The sequence below is a fragment of the Phalacrocorax carbo genome, chromosome 4 (genome assembly GCF_963921805.1).
Source record: "Phalacrocorax carbo chromosome 4, bPhaCar2.1, whole genome shotgun sequence".
Classification (NCBI taxonomy): Eukaryota; Metazoa; Chordata; class Aves; order Suliformes; family Phalacrocoracidae; genus Phalacrocorax; species Phalacrocorax carbo.
Genome location: NC_087516.1, coordinates 53,591,072 through 53,608,660, shown reverse-complemented (window position 1 = coordinate 53,608,660; position 17,589 = coordinate 53,591,072). Strand labels below are relative to the sequence as shown.

General features: G+C 40.9%; 1 protein-coding gene across 9 annotated transcripts in view; it reads right to left on the bottom strand.

The window, feature by feature from the left end:
• The window catches only part of BMPR1B (bone morphogenetic protein receptor type 1B), a 252,620-nt gene that overhangs the window by 158,313 nt on the left and 76,718 nt on the right, over positions 1 to 17,589 (bottom strand). The window lies entirely within an intron of this gene.

Here is a 17,589-nt window from a genome sequence, read left to right as displayed (position 1 = left end):
CTGAAGCAAAAGATACCTCCCATGTGGGTCCCTGTTTTAAAGGGCATAGAACTGTGGGGCTCAGGTCTACAGGATAGATTTACTGTATTTTAACCCCTCAGGTGAGTAGTTCTTAAGCAGACAACAGTTATCCAGCTGGACCAGTAGGAGATCCTTACTTTTCACTGCTTTATCTTCTCAGTGTCTTAGAGGAGGTCTGACTATGACTCTGAAGTCAATGTGTTTATTAGCCACCAAACTAAATGGAGGATGATTAAAATGGTCTTTGTTAAATGTCAGCTGAGACCGTGAAAGCCACCACTCAAAGACCAGCATGAACAGCAAGTTACATATCTGCTGTCTCTGACAGACGTGCTCAACAAAACTCTGCAGTTCTTGGGCCACCTGGTGTGATCTGGTCTACATTCAAAATGGGAAACTATCAGGGTTTTGGAGCACATCGCTCATGGGGACAAATACGCAATAGCTTCTGCTCCACTGCCAGATTTCCCAAGCTTCAAGATTTACTCTGCTTGCCCTGAGGACAATCAAGGTGTAAGCTACCCAGGAGGAGCAGGAGGCTTCCAGGCTCTTCCAACTGTTATAGTACCAACGTACCTAAAGGGACAAAGAGCTGACTTGGTTCCAGCTGTATTTCCGGTATTTAACTTGCACGGAGGAGTGAACCCAACAGGGAAGTCACAGGCAGGAGGTAAATCAACAGTTTATTCCTCCCTGCAAAAGAGAGGCAGATTTTCGGACAGGGCACAGACTGCGAAGCCAAGCTTCATATTACAAGCGAGGAAACGGCTTCCTGTTGTTTGATCTTCCCACTTTAGGAAAAGAGCACTTGCTAAATATGGCATCAAAGACATTCTTATTGTCATCATTACTTCCACCTGTCCACTGAAACACAACTCCAAATACCGGCTAAAACCTCACACCCTGGGTGGCAATATCGTGCGCTGTTGGTTTGACGCTACGACATGAGCACTGTCGGCCACATCTTGAGGACTACTTTGCACAAGAAGCTGTTCTGCCATAGAAGTAAAAGGTTTGCACTCTGTCCCTTAAGTCAAAGGTTTGCACCTTGCCCTATAAAGTCCAACATAGAACAGTAAGCATGCTAGCTAAAAGCCTATATTATTCAGAGATTTCTTTTAAATTTTGAGAAAAGTATCCATTTCAAAAGAAAGTCAGTATGACTACACATATACAACTCTTTTAGGATTCCCCTGAAGATCTCACCAATTCAACACTTCCTCTGCCTCTCCAGAAAAGCACCCTCTACATATATATCCTATAGATTGCTGTGATTTTTCAGCTGTTCAAATTTTCTATTCAAATAGGAATTTTTAGAAGGTTGTGGGTTGGTTAGAATTTATTTTTTTTTCTTGGGGGGGGGGGTAGGTCTATATTTTGGGTTTTGTTTTGTTTTTTTTAAAACAGAGTAAGATAAGACCTTTATTGGAAATTAATATCTATAACCATTACTGCTCCTCCTGAATAAAATCAGATCACTAAAATGAACAGCCAAACAAACAAAAAAATGCAATGAAAGTGAAATTAAAGATTGGAAAATCATCGTAATACAGGCCTATCATAAAACTTTTACCAACTGTTCAAATAACTTCTGTGCTATTTTTTTCTCCAAAAAGTTAAACAGGAAAACACTAATATATATAATTGCATCACTTTTGCTTCCATAAACCTCCATCTCCAGAGAAGTCCGTGAATTACCTGCATCATGAAACCTCAGCAAATCTGGCACTGAACATAAAATTTGAGTTCTTTTACATCAAAAATCATTACAAAAAACCCCAAACCATCTGAAGTAATCTATATAAACTGTTTCAAATAAACTTGGTCACTTCAAAATAAGCAGCATCACACTTACCTGAAAATGCCTGGATCTTGATATTCTGGCTAAATCCAGAAGAATGCACTCCTATTTCACAAGCCTGGCAGACAAGCAACCCGCAGGGCAGCCCGGGAAGGCTGGTGGAACTGCTGGCCTGCAGTGATTTTTCAGCAGGAACAAACTGCATCTGAACTGCCCACTAAACTCTGGGCAAGAACATGACGTAGTGCAGGGAAGGCGACTAATTGGTAGAGGACATAAGAGCCTTTCAAGGAGAGGGAAAATTCATGGCCAGAGGAACATCTCTTATTTTTCTGCTCCCTACTCCGCTCTCCTCTTCCCTTTCACATTAATGGAAAATATTAAACTAACAAGGCAGTACAATACATCACAAAGCAGTTGTGTCACAGGACATACATTTCCCTGTCAAAATAAGGCCACATTTTGTTTCAGTGATACACCACAGCAATAACAGATTAGTCAACATACAAAATCCTAACAATAATAATTCAAACATAACACAAGGCACGTGTTGGCTGATGTTCCCTGTAGTCTTTGTGTAAAAAAGATGTTGGAAAATGCATAGACCTGACAGAGCTATAAGATACCAGGCTCCAGCCATATTCATACACAGACTTCATGAGAACATGGAGCCAACAGTTTTGCAATCAAAATGTGGGTTAGCTTCTTACATCCTCCTCTCTTGGCTGAACATAACGATCTTGAAAAGTGTGGCTACTGACACCCTGCTTTGTGACTCACTGAAGTATTTGGAGCATTTGAATCACTCTGGGAAACCACATCTGTAAGTGTACTACTACATGCTATTCCGATCTAGAGGACAAGCACTAACCAAAAGCAGAGACCATTATCAACTGGATTGCTACAGGCAAGCTATTCAAAACACGGTGTTGGGTCTAAATCAAACCGCCAAGTCCTATCTGGTTTTCCCACACGTTGACAGGATCCGCATGCATTCCAGCCCCATCCTTAAGTCAGCCTCTTCCCTGTCTTTCATATTCTGTATTTTCCTCCCTCCAAATATCAACTGCAGCAACGTGAGTAGAAAAGTCTTACAAACCAGAAATACAACACTGTCAGATGGTGAGCACGAAACGACTGAACACTTTCTTCCTTCTTTACTAAGTACATTGAAAAGAATTTACCTTGGCAGTGTCTTTTCAAAACTGTACTACCAATTCCCAGATTTTCTTTGGTGATGAAGCCTGGTTAGATCTAGAGTTCCTTGTATTCCACCTCTTCTATGTCCCTGAGGCTTTTCATCTTCACACTGAAGTTAAACAGAGCACCAACTCCTGCTTTAGCAAGTTTCTCTCATGTGTTTCTTACCTGCACATGACCTTTAGGGTGTTCTTCTTCCTTTAAGAGAAGCCAGACTATACTGTTGTTATATTAAAAGCTTATCTAGCGTTTGTTTCTTCAGTGCTCTAATCTTTAAATGGTGTTTACTAAGCAGCTGAATTTTAATTCTGTGTTCACTGAGGAAAAAAAATATTGTGTATTTATACAGCATTTAGCTTTATTCCCCATATATTTTAAAATTAAGCCTGCAGAACAAAAATACATATTATTCAGTCCCTGTCACTGCTAAAAACAAGCTGTGCTATGCTTTAAGTGCCTGATTCGTCACTTGCTGGTACATCCTTTCATCACTTTTAAAATTAGTATGCAGTAAGGTACTCAGGTTTTACACACTTGTTTCCCCCATGCACACTGAAGTAACTACACATGCAGCGGGAAACCAGGCCAAGCTGTGTTATCCGTCCGTGCATGCCATTTAACACAGCACTGCCGCTCACAAGAAACCTTTTTATGTTTGAGTGGGTCACCCTTCCCCTTACATCTACTCTAAAAAGAGCTGGATTCATCCTAAGGCTGCTGGAGGTCACTTTGCACTTCAACAATATACTGCGAGCACCAGGACACAGCTTGCCCCGTAGGGCAGGCAGCGCCAGCGGGCAGGCAAGGTGGAGGTAAGGCTGCTGCCTGCCCCTGCCCTCCAGCACCCCACCTCTGAGCCGCCTCACTCTCAGAAATAATGGCAAAAATGTTCTGAGCACATTATTTCACATCTAGTGATCCAGGAGCACTGAGGAGTTTAGGAGTCCCGTCCAGCAACGCTCATATATAAGCTGATGTATAAGCAACGAGTGCCAGATTTCCTGACAAAATATTTGGATTTGTGGCTTTTTTACCAACTCCGCAAAACAGGAAGAAAGGAAAAATAATTTTATGCCAGAGATCCTGAAAGAAACAGAAGCTACCTTTATGATGAAGCTTTTGTTTTCATTTTAAGGGCCTACACAAAAGACCTTTACAAAGGTACTGATGGCATGGTACAGATGGGACTTAGGCGTTGGCATTCAATTATAACCATTTTTCCTTTCTAATAGGAGGAGGGACTACTGGAACAAGAGCTTGTGGCACTTTGCAGTGCTCCCTGGTTTATTCAGCAAGGAAGCCATGTTTAATTAAATAAGACAAAACAGATACTTCATCATTTTAGCTGGAAAAGCTGGTGCGGAGGCTCCGCTAGCACAGGGAGAGCCAACTGGGGCTTCCCAGTTCACTGGCAGCCCATAAAGCTGCTACTGGGGGGCCCTGGCATTGTATTCAAAGCCACTTTTAAGAGCCAATATGGTAAGCTGTTCAAGATATGATGTGTAGGAAGCCCCGTAAAAACCTTTAATGGAAACAGCGGGCCTGTGTTGGAAAAAGTTTCAGGAGCTGCATACACCAGTATAAGGAGTTCAGCTCCTGTAAGGCACCACAGCCAGCCTGAGTGTACAGGCTCCCATAGCCCCAAACCTCACCGTGAGCTTCTGGGACAGTTTTCCTTAAGGAAGTTTGCAACGTCAAGTCACAGTTCATACCGCAAACATCAATATAAGGATAGCAGAACACTTCTTTTCTCCTTTTTTTTTTTTCTGGTGTTAAACCGTAGGAGGCAAGGTGAGTAGGTCAGCCAGCTAGCGGCCCATCAGTAAGAAAGGACTGCAGAGCAAGCTTCCTGGACTGCCTTCTCTGGGAAGGCAACAGGAATATGCGGCTGTCGCTGGGACATTACCTTTCAATGTCCCCTTAATGAATTATGCTTGGATAAAGAACTATCGGTTGTAACTCCCAGTAGATGGAAGATGGTCTGAGGCTGTCTTGAGGAGGGATATGCACTACACTCAGGGTCTTTCTACCTCATCTTTCTTCCATTACATACAAATGTAATGACCCTTCTCTTCAAGCAAAAGCTCTGCAGATTTCTGTTACCATCACCTGCAGTGCTGAGTATTACTCATTTTGAGACAGAGGGGAAAGCAGGGCCCCTACCCTGAAGGGTATTAGAAAAGTAGGTGTGGGGATGAAGCCAGCAGCCCTCCCCATAACTCTTCATTTGCTCCTGCTCCCAGAACCCAGTGATGTGGGGTGCAGCTGCTGTGCCGTACAAGGACCTGCCAGTCAGCTACACCAGACACCCAGGATCCCAGCCTGGAAAAAAGGCTGCAGGACTGCAGGGAGCATCGAGGCACCTCTGCTTCAAGGACCCTCATTTGAAAGAGGTTCCCTGTAGATACAGGCCTGCGCTTATGACACTTTCCTTACCACGCCATCCAAAACCCCCTTACCTAACTCACCAGCACAACATAAGTGGCAGAATGTGACTATCACTGTATAATTGACTGTCATCCAGAACACATTTCTTGCCTGTTTACCTGAGTTCTTTACACCTTCCCCTAGCTACTCAGAGCAACCACCACTTGACCAGCCTGATGAAAAAATAGCAGCATCTCTAAGCAGGCAAGGAGAACAACATTACCAGAAAGAAGGCCTTTCACACCGGACCTGGAAAAAAACTGCTGTCTTACATTTAACTATGAATGACAGTGTAAGTATTCAAAGGGGTGACCATAAAAAAGTGCAAGCATCAACAGTTAGAATATGGACCACCCACTGCTACAGATTAGGTCTTCATTTTGAAGATTGATATGAAACCTGGAGCATCGAAAACACTGCTTGAACTGAAGTCTTTTTGATATTCATGCACAGTAGTTGCACTTTCACTCCTGCTTTGAAGGATTATTAGCACTAATGTGGTCATTAGGGAATCTCATCTGTTTAAAGCCAGAAACAATCAGAATCCAGAGGAAGAAAGGAAGGAAGGAAGGAAGGAAAGAATTAATACAATCACCTTTTCTTGATGCTTGTTTTGAGTATAAGGACTAACATGTTACCCAGTTTTCCACTTGAACTACCATTTTATATTGGCAAAAAAAAAAGTCTTTAGGAAACAGTGAATGACTTTTTCATTACTATCTGGTTTATATTTGAACATACAGGAAATAGATTCTCCTGATCAGCCATTTTTACCTACTGCCAAAAATATGAGTGCAGTTTTACAGCCAAAGCAAGCTGTTACCCACTCCTTTTATAATTCACTCCAAACCCCTACATTAATGCAATACTGCAAATGAGCGCTTAAATGCAGCAGAACCAGGAAGCACAAATGACATGGACCCTCTGACACATGAGCATGTCCTACAGACTTCCTACTGTAGACCATTCTTATGCTGATTTTTTTCCAGCACAATTTAATTTTATTAAAACCTGAAAGTAAATCCTATATAAAGCTACACATACAAAACATAGGAAATCACATCTGTCCCTAGTAAACTATCTAAGAAAATATACTTTCAAAATTTCTGTTTGGATAAAGTATCATTCTGTGCGTAATCTTTATGCTTACAAAATGTGAAGTTACCATGCATTCTGGCTAGTTTAAATGTGTTCTCATTTTCCAACACAACTTTTTTTTGTTTTTTTCTTCCAACAGAAAATACTGGTTTGGACATTTGTCCAGGAGAACAGCTCTTGCACCTTACTTAACGCACCATCATTGCATAGATGGCTTATGTATGTGTAACTAATTAAAAAAAATTTATTGCATACGCAGAATGCTCAATTCATCATCACACAGTAAATTCACAATACTCAGAGTGCTTCAGATTCACTGCCCAGGTACAAGCCGCAACGCCAGCCCTACAAAAATATGATTTACTAGATACCAGCTACTAAACATGGATGCTTGCCATGCAACTGGAATAAGCATTTTATCAGAATCAGTAAGAGATAAAGCTCACAGCATCTTTAACACCATTAAGTGACAGATGATTGATCCATTTCCACTTCCTCTGCCAGTCAAGGAGGAATCCCCCGAGGGATGGAGACATTCATATGCATGCGACGAACACTTTCATTCCGACTTAAAGCAGGAAAAATCGAAAGAACATTCGAGATATATAATTTGGAGGAACAGAAATTATAAATAATAAGCCCAGATTTGAAAAACATGACAAGTGTTTTAACAAAAATACGGCACAATAGCTAATGTATTGTGACGTGGCAGAAAACACTCACTTCCTAAGACAGGGCACCTGAACAAACATTTATTAATCCTGACCCAAGTGCAACCAAAGAGTTCCAGAGTTTACACGCTAATGTACCTTACTTCAAAGGTTTAAAGATTTCCTTAAGCTACATCAGAAGGCAAAATCTCTAACACCAAGAATTTTAGCACTGAAGAAAAGAGGACTGACAAACTGTCATGCTGGCAAAAGGAAAAGTCACTGAGAAGTGTTCAAAGATGTGAAGCCTTTATTTTTCTTGAAATGGGCTATTGCTGTTTTCTGTAATTGCAAAACCTGTACCGAGGTGAGCTTTGCTCCCGCACAGAACAAAACAAAATCTGGTAAAAAATTTTATTTCTTAAGGTACTCCCTGACAGCCACTGCTACCCATCTAAGTTTCAATTACTTTGTGTTACCAGGTGCTTGGAAATCAGGAATTTGATCTTCTAGACAGCCTGTCCACAGGGGTGTGATACTGGACCCCACGTTCGCCAACACAAGTGAGCTAATCAATGACACCAAGATTGGAGGCAGCCCGGGCTGCAGTGATCACGCACTGGTGGCGTTTGCAGTCCTGAGGAATAGGGGTCAAGCCAGGACTCTGAATTTTAGGAAAGCAAAATTCCAGCTGTTCAAGGAATTAGTCAATAAGACACCCTAGGAAACTGCCCTAAGGGACAAGGCAGCAAAACAGAGATGGCAGATCTTTAAGGACACTCTCCATACAGCACAAAAGCTCTTTATCCCCTGGTGTAAGAAATCAGAAAAGGAAGGCAAGAGGTAGTGGAATTAGGCAGCGGGGGCAGGGACAGGTATCCTGGGAAGAGTATAGGGACACTGGCCAGTTGCATAGAGTTGGGGTCAGGAAGGCCAAGGCACAGATGGACCTGAACCTGGCAAGAGGTCCAAAGAATAATAAGGGCTTCTACAGGTATGTCAGCCAGAAAAGGAAGATCAAAGAAAGTGTACTCCCCCGATAAGCAAGACTGGCAAACTGGTAACAATGGGCAAGGAGAAGGCTAAGGTACTTAACAATGTTTTTGCCTCGGTCTTCACTAGCAACTTCTTCTTACACCTGTCAAGTGGATGGACTGCAAGGCTGGGACTGGGGGAACAAAGTCCCTCCCACTGTAAGGGAAGATCAGGTTCGTGACCACCTGAGGAACCTGAACACACATTAGTCTATGGGACCTGATGAGCTGCATCCTAGAGTCCTTAGGGAATTGGGTGATGGAGTTGATAACCCACTCTCCATGATATTTGAAAAGTCATGGCAGTCAGGTGAAGTTCCTGGGGACTGGAAAAGGGAAACATTGCACCCATTTTTAAAAAGGTTAGAAAGGAGGTCCCTGGGAACTACTGACCTGTCAGCCTCACCTCTGTGCCTTGGAAGATCATGGAACAGATCCTCCTAGAAGCTATGCTAAAGTGCATGGACGACAGGGAGGTGATCCGAGGCAGCCAGCATGGCTTCACCAAGGGCAAGTCCTGCCTAACCAACCTAGCGGCCTTCTGTGATGGAGTGAACACATCCTACATCAGTGGACAAGGGAAGAGCTACAAACTTTTTAGCAGGGCCTGTAGCAATAGGACAAGGGGTGATGGTTTTAAACTAAAAAGGGTAGATTTAGACCAGATGTAAGGAAGAATTTTTTTTTTGATGAGGGTGGTGAAACAGTGGATCAGGTTGCCCAGAGAGGTGGCCCCAACCCTGGAAACATTCAAGGTCAGGTTGGACGGGGCTCTGAGCAACCTGATCTAGTTGAAGATGGCCCTGCTCATGGCAGGAGGGTTGGACTAGATGACCATTCCAACCCAAACTGTTCTATGATTCTATGAAAGAGAATAGTTAGGGTTAGTTGGCTTTGGATGAGAGGGAGGGTGTTTCATGTTACAGGTATAGCTTCCTTTCTCAGACTGGTGACCAAGAAGCAGATGACCAAGTGCACACGTGGGCTGGGATGCAGGGGTCTGATTTGGTCCCCGTGCAGCAAGCATGTGGGCAAGGGTTCCAGATCCAGGGCTGGGACACCAACTACTCTTGATTTCTATGTGGGGCTTAGACACGTTACAGTAAGTCAAAATAGTGAAACTAAAGATGAAAAAAAGATCATGCTTAGTAATGCTAAGGATAATACGGTCTTTTTCAAGGATATTGAGCATAGTGATTATCAACATTACAAGATGGACATGATGTAACAACACTGCAGAAAATGCATAAAGTTGCTAACACAGAGATTATATAAAGACAGAAGGCACCATTCTAATCATATAGTGATAGTCCTTAATTGTATACTGTACCAGAAAAGCAAGATAATATATTGCTACCACAGTAAGATGAGGTACCACTTGTGCATTTCTCACCGTGAATAAACAGACCTTGATGGCATGTGGCATAAATCCTACAGGCTTGGATAAAGTAACCTCTGCTCCATTAGTAGCTTTCAATAAGGTCTATAATACCAAGGACATTCCAAAAAATTGAAAGAGAGTTAATGTGTCAACATTCAAAGGAGGACAACACAAGTAACTTACAGGCCATTTATAGTCTGACATCAATCCAGACAAGGAAAGGAAATATTTTCAGGGGATTCAATTGATACAGAACCAACAAACAGTTATTAAATTCATGCCACACATCATGGATTTATGGAAAATTAGTGAAACAAAGTAGGTTTCATCCTCTGGTAAGTATAACAAATCTTTTGGATTAAATAAGGACTTACAAATAAACCACATCAATATTTGTGAGGTGTTTCACTTTATACTGTCCAAAATTGTGATCCAAAAAGTTGATGCTAAAGATAACTAACAAGCACCTATTCAAAAGACTGGCTGATCTGAGTCATCACCAGTGTAGAACTGGGCTCTACTAGTAACGCTAGTAACTAATAAGCTTCTGCAAGAACATGTATTAGCCCAGTAGTGTTCAACACCAAGCTGAAGCGTTTCTACACACAGCATTACCGACATCAAAATCAGCTTAAAAATTTGTGGCCCACCTTTAAATTATATTTTAAAGTCAGAGAGAACACAACAAAAGATTTGTATTAAGCAACTAAATGTTCAACTTTCTTAACTCACAGAGAAACACTGAGAACAGACTTTACTGCAGTTTCCAAATGCCTCCATTGGAAGAAAACACCAATCTTACTTCAGCTGATGAAGGCATAAAAAAGCCTCAGTGATGGACAGAAGTTCCAGAAAGTATGATTAATCAAGGAGGAGTGGGCCAGCAAGAACCGTATGAAGTTCAACAAGGACAAGTGTAAGATCATGCACCTGGGAAAACATAATCCAGGAGTGCAGCACAGACTGGGATCCACCTGGCTGGAGAGCAGCTCTGTGGAAAGGGACCTGGGGGTCCCAGTGGACAGGAAGCTCAACATGAGCGAACAGTGGCTGCTGCGGCCAAGGCGGCCAACGGGATGCTGGGTTGCATCAAAAAGAGCATCGCCAGCAGAGAGAAAGAAGTCATTGTCCCACTCTACTCAGCGCTTGTCAGGCCACACCTGGAGTGCTGTGTACGATTCTGGTCTGCACTATACAAAAAGGATGTGGACAGGCTGGAAGGGGTCCAGAGAAGGGCCACCAAGGTGATCAAAGGACTGGGCAGCTGCCATACGAGGGTAGGCTGGGAGAGCTGGGTTTGTTCAGCCTTGAGAAAAGGAGGCTCAGAGGGGATCTCATCACCATGTACCAGTACTTAAAGGGTAGCTGCAAAGAAGATGGAAACTCCCTTTTTTCACGGAGTCACATTGAGAGGACAAGGGGGAATGGACAAGTTGCTCTTGGGGAGATTCCGATTGGACACGAGAGGAAAATTTTTCACAGTGAGGACAGTCACCCATTGGAATAATCTCCCCCGGGAAGTGGTTGACTCGGCCACATTGGACGCTTTCAAGAGTCGTCTGGACAGGGTGCTGGGCCGTCTTGTCTAGACTGTGCTCTTACTAGAAAGGTTGGACTGGATGATCCCTGGGGTCCCTTCCAACCTGGGATTCTGTGATCAATGGTCTAACTTACCAAACCCAGTCATGTTGGTTTCTTCAGCTCTTGATACCAATATATTAAGAGTCAGAAACCTTTCCAGAATATATACAACTACAAAGTACAAATTTGTGTTAGTCACACAAAATTTATTGTCTTAATATATTGTAAATGGAAGAAGTGCAATGGCCTGTGATATGTATATAGGAGGATCAGACAACTTTTTCAACACACTCTCCTGATCTTACTTTCTTTGACTGTATGAATGATGCAATAAAAAAAAAAAGGCACTTGAAGTTAAAAGGTAAGATCCTTTAGGTAACAGCTGTATTTTTAATCCTTACAAAAGAAAGTTAACGTTAACATTGCCTTAACATTGAAAAGGTTTTATTTATACAAATAAATAAGAAAAAGGCACACATTCTTCTCTTTCATTTACTGTATTGTCTTGAATACTTACGGACTGCTTGACTAGCCATTGCTGACAGGAGGAAAATGAAGTAGAACGTGTCCAGTACAGTACAACATGAAACTGATAACATTATCCTACTTGAATGTCAAGTTTGCTTTGGTAGCGCATGAGTGATATGAAGCCAGAGGGGGGAAAAAAAAAGTCAGCAACAAAAATCCCCAAGACACTTAGGGAAAAACAACAGCTAAAATGAGCAGTTGATCTCAGGGAAGGTATCAGAGTCAAATTCAATCATATACTAAGCAAAAGCAAGCATGCCTCAGGCAAAGTGGATTACATTTGCAAATGAGCAAGCACTGAAAGGAGAGTTTTCTGAGTTCCTTTACATACTCAAAGACTGGAAATTCAGCTTGGGAAGGAGGACTATTGATAAGAGAAAAAAAAAAACACACACAGCAGGGGAAGACCTCAAAAACAGACGGGAAGACAGGTGGCAGTATAAACTGGCAGGAAGGGCAGTAGCGGACAGAAAAAGGCCAGAAATAAAATATTGCATGGCTTGAGAAATTTAGCTATAGGAACAATTTGTACAACTAGATTAAGGAGGAAGGTCAGAGCAGAGTTGCTAGAGCACTTCACTACTTTCCCTTCTTACAAAACCACACAGGGTTTGTCAGTTTGCACAATGCCTGCTGGATCACATAGAGGATAAACAGTTTGCCAGACAAGTGTATGAATAAAACAAATCTTGCAGTGCTTCTGTTTGTTCAATGCTACTCCCTGCACCAGGAGCTGGAAATGTTACTTTCAGAAATTAGAGCAAAATTTCATCTTTTAGGATAGGAGTAGCATCCTTGTCACTGATGAAATTAATAACACCAAACTACTGCCAGAAAAATACAGAAAAACAGTGTCAGTGAAGCTACATTTACACATCGAACCTTTGCTCCGCATGAAGTAAAATGCCAAATCTCTTCCAGCTTGTGTGATACAGATATAATCTACTACCAGCTGTGGTACAGGTAGTAATGAAGAAGGTCTATGAGGAATGCATACATGAGAAATGAGAAAATTCTTTATGAAAACCAAAGACACTCAGATGAGCTTGATACCACCTGGTATCCCAGTGCTGGAGGAAAAAGTTGCCTGTCAAGGTACCTTTAATAACTTAGGTGACCTGTGACTAGGTCACTTCAATCCTTCATGTAACAATAGCATGACCTTAACTGAGCAAGCAATATGTAGCCATTTCTTCATGGCCCACATTTACCACTGTATGTGACAGTTTACAACACATAAGGAGCCTGACTATTTACTATCATCATTTAATCCATTTCACTGATGAGCAGAATTATTGCTCTTATGTAAATACCATCTTTATATATACATGAGCCTTTTTAGCAGATGGAATATACCTTTTCACTTCCTGAATTCAATGACAACCTGCTTTTTTATACAAACACTTTGCAGTCTAGAAAGTTCACACAAAAAAACCAGAAAATTTGTTTCTTCATAAACATACTCAAAGATTTCTATATGAACTTGATCAACAGTCTGCATAAAGTGTCAAATAGTAACTCTACTTTGGCCGGGACTAGCAGCAGGGCAGTGTGATGTTAGAAGAGAATCAACCTAAGGAAAACCAGAGGCAAACAAAGCACAGTATTCATTGATGAAGGATTCAGAGCAAATGTGAGACTGGCACTGAAGATCTCATGTAACAGTTCTGATTTTTGGTTGCACTCCTACAAATGATATCTCAATTAGCTATAGGATGGCCTAAGGTTTACAACCCAGACTACAGAAAAGGCAGCAGTCCTTGTCCTTTATCATTGTCTCATAAAAAAAAAAAAAAAAGCTCCAAACTAAAACACTCTTCACTGGCTCTCTCGGTGTGCTTTGCTCACTGACCGTTATGCAGTTCACACGAATGGAGCCTTACAAAAGCCACCTTGTCCAATCTGTCAATATTTCTCCATCAGATGAGCACACGGGGGAACTTTCTTTCAGCATATATGCACTACCGAATTTCTCTGGTCCAAAACATCAAGTAGTGGTTTTGCACTTTGGTGTAAATCATAAGAAACAATACACATTCAAAGCTGAAATCTCCGTGAGGAAACATTAAAGATAAAGAGGGTACTGTATGCATGCTTTACAAAAAGCATATTATTGAATTCATGGTACTGCCAAAACTCTGGATAATTTCACTCCTTGACTGCACTCTCAAGTTTCAGCAACATACACAGAATTCATTTTCACCTTTTAATCTTATGGATTAAATATGTTTGAGAAAAAATTTGGAGCAGAAAAGAGACCTCCCAGTTTATAATTCACATATTAAAGAGGACCTCCTGCTACGAGCGACTATTTCCTAAATGTTGATTTAACAAAATTCATCACTTCAAATGCACGGATTATGATGTTTGCACCAAAATAAATGGTTCCCACTGCAAAAGCTGCCATACTTGATGAATATGAGGGCAGGTGTTTTTATAGGAAAACAAAATATTATTGAACTCTTAAAACAATGAGAAAACTACAGACGCCACAAATGAAAACCAAAAAGTCTGCAAAGTCTGTTTCTGTGAAAGAGCCTTCATGCTAAATATTTTGTCTCTTAATTCTGTAATGACTGATTAATCCAGGAACACCCAAAGAAAATACAATTCATTGTTACTTTCTGAGAGGGGAAAAAGAAAAAGTCAGGGTTTTTTTTCTTTATTTGTACAATTAGCCTCAACTGGAAAGCACTGTGAAAAAAAGAAACCATGTTTTCTGCTTGTCTGCAAGTAATGAAAACAACCTTTCTACATATATTCTTAATATAGTCTTCTGGCATGCTGTTCAGCAAAGAGTTAACTGATATAATTGTTACAGATGTCACGGGATTTGAGGGCAACGAGTTCCTCACGAAATGTGCTCAACATTTGGCAGAACTGGGCTTTACTGATGTCTTTGCGTTTATTTATTTATTGAATCTTTCCATCTTGATCCAGTAGGTAGTAGAAATTGTCCCATTTTAGGGAACGTAATCAATTTGATTTATGGTCTAAAGGCCAAAACCTGGCTACCTTACATATAAGAGAAGGGCAGGTGAAAGGTACGGTCCAAGAATTATCTCTCCTTAAATAAACTAAATGAAAGCCAGTGAAGTCCAGGGAAGTGAAGGCATGGGGAAGAAGCAACGCATAACTGGTAAAACAGTTCCTGTAATGCAAAAAATACAAGCCCTAGTAGACCCTGTTAATAATACACAGAATACAATTGGCTGTCCTTTTACATTTAATTTTACTGCATTTAAAGAGTTCAGTACACTCTTCAGAGCTGACTATTGCTCACAGAAACATAGGAAAAAGGAATTAGATGCTTTGCTGTTCACAGGCCACTTCTGACGTAACACACTTAACAAGACACATGAGTAAAAGACAATTTCAAACAAAAATCAATTTATTCCAACAAGCTTTCCAAGTGGAAAAAATGATTGACCTTGTTCTTGGGTTGACCCTCTTAATTAATACTACCTCTAGGGAGACAATAATGCTTTCAAGTCCTGCAACATTAATTTTTTTCTTATTGGAAAAGATTATCTTTTTGAACTGTATAACATCTGCCCATTGATGCAGCCATCCACGCAATTATTCCTTCATTAAATGACTACTCTCCTCAAATAAGACAGCCCACAATATCGAAGAAGTCTTGCTCCTATTACGACCTATTAAAACCTGGCCCTTCTTGAAAATAAGAAAACCTCTTTGGAACAGGGCAGTGTCAGAGCCACTGCAGTTAGCATCTGCCACCTCACATGAAGCACTCCAAGCACCACACTTCCCAATGAAATAATTGCTAAGAAGATGATGCAAAGCCATCTCTATGCCTGCACATAACCAACTAAATAGTATTGAAAGAGAGGAGGTCACTCAGAGGTTAAATTCTAACATAAATTCCTTTATTAATCAAAATTTGGGGGCAGGAGAGAGTAGATGTAGTTAGTACAAATGCTAGAACCATATTGTAATTGTCCTAAATTCAAAGCAGCTTTCTCCTGCTCAAGCCCCATTTAAGGAAAGCTGGCATGCTGCCAGCTGCGCTAATTAAAACACTTACTAATACTGTCCCTATGCACCTTCATCACAGGCCTTTCCAAATGAGAAGTCTCATGCCTGATTTATATCAATATGATCAGACAAAGTATCAAGATATAAATAAAAGTGCCTAAAGCAAGTGTTTGAAGTCACGTATCTGGTACAGTGCAAGTCAGTAACTCAAGACACTGGAAATTGAGAGCATGAGACCCGGGAGATTTTGAGCTGCCGTTCTCTGTTGGTGCTACATTTCAGAAATAATCTTACCTCACTTTAGAAATGCTGCGTTTTACAATTTATAAGAATTCCTCTTTTAAACCGGAAGTGCACTGCAAGGGTTTCAGACATGGCTGGGAACAATCCATGTTGATGACACTTCAGACACAGGTCTACGTTTGCAGGGAGAACGTGGGACTGAAGAGCATCCTGCCCCATCTCACCTCCAGCCCACCACCCAGCCCTCGGCTCCAAGCCACCGGCCGTGCTGCATCCATTATTGGAGCACCCACAACTGGAGGAAATGAGGCAGAAACTAATTTTTGCCACCAAGAAGTGTGTGCGGACCCGTACCAGGAGTGGTTTCCTCAGCATCTAAACTGCTGCTGGGCATAGGACTTTTCTCCTAATGGTCCAGAGATACTTTTAACACTGCTACAAGTTTATTACCAAGAGGCAAACAGGATTCTCTATCAAGTGCAGTATGATTTATATTGAGAATGAAGGTTAAAAAGGACTATATATTCTAAGACCAAGAAAAAGAAAGAACAGATTCCTCTAATTGAAGACATACTAGTTCCCAGTCCCATTCAACCTTCTCAATTGCTCACAGTTTTATCAAACATTTCTTTTGACTCATTCTCATTGCCCATAGGAAAAATGTTGCTAAATCCAGCTAACATACATGCATGTATTACTGAGTCAAAGGTAAATGAGCCACACAGATGTTTTCCAAGTACACGAGATGAGAAATCTCATGATTAGGAAAGCTTTCAGACAAGTACTATGAACTTGGCTTATTTAGACTTCCTCTGGATTTAAAAATTAACTCTATATCTAAGGAATTCAGTTCAGATAAATTAAAATTCACAAAGCTTTCAATTCCACCGTCCTGTGAAAGCTTTAGGAGAGTATCTTTTTCATTCTTCTAATTCTTTAAGAATCTCCAACTTCATGATAAATGCCTGTATAGTCAGCTGTTTCAATAGTTAATGCCTCATGGGGGAAAAGCATTTTTCAAATGCAAATTTCATTCTCAATTTGTTAATGTTTCAAATGTAACATCTAAATTAGCACAGAAAGTTCATACCTTTAATTATTGTGCTGTTATTTTACAATGTGAGTTGATATGCATATACCAGGGCCTTACTGAATCATACAGTACCTCTGGCAGTTCTTGGATTTTGGTCAAAAAAAGAAAGTTAGATAAAACGCAGGCATGTCCAAGCTAGGACCTCTTTAGTTGCTGCTGAATTCCAGTTTTGAGCCCAACAGACAAAATCGGAGATACAGATATTCAAGAAAGCAGGGATATAGACATCAGTTTGTTTTGCAGAGCTTTCATTTCTCCTATACCCATTTTACTTCTGGAAGCTTACTGATTTTGAAACTGTACAAAAATATAGCACCCATTTCATATTAGGTCAACTGAAACAGAACTACCTACATAAGTGAAAACATCCAAAATTATTTTTGTCCTTGCTTATCTGTCCAGGATCACAGAATCAAAGTTCTCTACCTGAGAAGGCAACAAAAGCAGAAAAATGAGGCTCACAGTAGCTTAAACAATGATTTTCTACTCAATTTCATTTTCAAGTTCTTATGCACTAGAACATTGTGCAATGT